This window comes from Orycteropus afer, unplaced genomic scaffold, assembly GCF_000298275.1.
Source record: "Orycteropus afer afer isolate SDZICR_OR568_19922 unplaced genomic scaffold, OryAfe1.0 scaffold00099, whole genome shotgun sequence".
NCBI lineage: Eukaryota > Metazoa > Chordata > Mammalia > Tubulidentata > Orycteropodidae > Orycteropus > Orycteropus afer.
In genome coordinates this window covers 910,050-912,849 of record NW_006921686.1, presented here as the reverse complement: position 1 = coordinate 912,849, position 2,800 = coordinate 910,050, and positions in this window count along the sequence as shown.

The following is a 2,800-nucleotide window of genomic DNA, read 5'->3' as shown; positions in this document are numbered from 1 at the left end:
TTTCCGAACATGGGCTCAACAGCGCTAGCCTCACAATCCTTGCTATACCTGAGTCCGTCATTGCAGCCCTCAAAAGGATGGAGCCTAGAATACCCCATTGAGCAGTTCTCTGTCGCATGGGGTCGCTATGGATTGAAATGGACTTGATAACACCTGACATTACAACAGCCAGTCTTCAGGAAGCCTGGGTGGAGGGTGGCTACCCTTTGTTATCGAGTCTGTCAAAGTGTAACTCATATCCAACGCACTTAATTACACACATACTTTGATCAAAGTTTGATAAATCATATACGGGCAGACCTCATTCTTTCTGACTTCACTTTACTGTGCTTCACAGAGAGGGCAGTTGTTTTTTTTTTTTTTGCAAATTTAAGGTTTGTGGCAACCCTGCATCCCACAAGTCTATGGGCGCCATTTGCCTAAGAGCCTGTGCTCACTTCATGTCTCGTGTCCTATTTCGGTCATTTTCACAATATTTCAATCTTTATCTTTTTCATTCATCACGCTATTGCACATTTAATAGGCAACAGGAGAGTGTAAACATAACTTTTACATGCCCTGGGAAGCCCCAAAATTCGTGTGACTTGCTTTTTGGCAATTCTCGCTTTGTTGCGGTGGTCTGGTACTGAACCTGCAATATCTCCGAGGTGTGCCTGTAAATAGATGGAGAGAGAGACAGCTGCTGTCCAGTTGACAACACTGAGAGTGACACTACAAACAAAAACAAGAAACCATCTCTGGTTCTCCCGGTTGTCAGCGTGGGTCTGTTGTTACAATTCTTGGACTAATATATTGCACTGAGGGGCTCCCTCACCCATGCCCATCCTCTTCCTCACCCGACACGATGTCTTCCTCCAGAGATTTTTTTCTTTTAATAACATTTTTTGAAGGAGTCCAAAGCAAGTGAGTTGAACAATGTTTGGATGTGATCTGCAAGAAGGGATTTCATCGGCTACTTTTTGGAAGTAGGTTACCATGCCTCTTTTCCCTAGTCTCTCTTAGTCTAGAAGCAATGCTGGAACCTGCCCACCATGGGGGACCCTGTATTTGAAATACCAGTGGCACGGTTTCCAGGATCACAGCAACCCACAAGCCACCAGAGTGTGACACACCAATAGACAGGTGGTGGGACAAATATATTAGCCAAAAGAATAACCTACCTCAGTTCTTAGTTTAACTTACCCAATTACTACAAAGGTCTTTATGGAACTGAACCTAACACCATAAGACATCACTGCCCTCTGATGGAACCACTAAGATGTAATTCTAAATTCAGAAAAGAAAAAAAAAAAAAATCTTTAACGAAGTAAAGTGTAAAACACAATTTGTTCATTATATAAGCAAAAAACAAACTCACTGCCGTGGAATCCATTCCTACTCACAGCGCCCCTAGAAGACATAGTGGAACTGCACCATAGAGCTTCCAAGGCTGGAATCTTTACAGAAGCAAAGCCCAAACCACACCCACTGCCGTGGAGTCCATTCTGACCCACAGCGCCCCTAGAGGCCAGAGTGGAACTGCACCACAGGGTCTCCAAGGCTGTCGATCTTTACAGAAGCAAAGCCCAAACCACACCCACTGCGTGGAGTTGATTCTGACCCACAGCGCCCCTAGAGGACAGAGTGGAACTGCCCCACAGGGTCTCCAAGGCTGTCAATCTTTACAGAAACAGACTGCCTCATCTTTCTCCTGTGGAACCGCTGGTGGGTTTCAACTGCCGACCTTTAGCAGCCCAGCCAACAGGGCTCCTTTTAGACCCACCATTAGGTCTTTTGAATCAATATGTGAATGAAGACACATCTCTTTGTAACACAGTTTCATACTAATCCTGAGAACTTCATTTTGATACAAAACTTTATTTTGTAACCCTTAGCGTTTCATTGTCAGCGTTTACAGTCTTCGAGGCACCAACAGTGAAGTGCCGGCCTGTGGCCTGAGACCGTCCAGAGGCTTCCGGAAGAAGACCCGGGGATGTACTTGTGAAAGATCGCCGCCCAATTCTCCTTGACACACGTGCGGCTGCCGTGAGTCAGAAGCAACTGGACAGCCACAGGTTTGGGTTTCGTGGGAAGGGGTCCATCACCCTAACAAGTGTGGACCCCTGGTTTCCAGGTAGCTGAAGGAAAACTAGCAAAAAGGGCTCCGGAGTAGCAGTAGGAAGAGAGGAGAAAAACGGAGAAGGTGTTGGCCTGAAATTCCTGTGAGAGAAATTCCTAACAGTGTTCTGAGACAAAGGGAACTCATCAAAGAATCAAATCAGGCAGGAAGGAGGGGAAAAAGCAAGTTTAGCTGGAATTGTACTTAAGTTCAAAAACGCCCTGTGTCCGTAACATATCACACAAAAACATTGTTCTACGACCTCTTGTGAGTAGCAACTGGGGGTCTTTGAAGCTTGCAAACAGCCATGTAGGTGCAATGATGGGTCTCTCCTCGTCCACAGCAAGGAATAATGAGGAAAACCAAAGACTCACGGAAACCATTAGTCCAAGGGACTGGGAGACCATGTGATCCTCAGCCTATATGACCACGAAACCAGAACTAGATGGTGCCTGGCTACCACTGTCAACCACTAGGAGGGGAACTGATACCAGAGTTCCTGGATGCAGAATGGGAAAACAACGTGGAACAAAACCCAAAATCACGTTTGCAGTCGGCTAAGAGCCTGGTGAGACCCGAGACCATGGCCCCTGGCTGCCCGTCAGGTCTGGAACTGAACCCACTCCTGTGGCCTCCAGCCAAACAACAGACAGGCCTGTGGGGTGAACATTTCCATCAGACAGATACCCTCCTGGGTGAGAT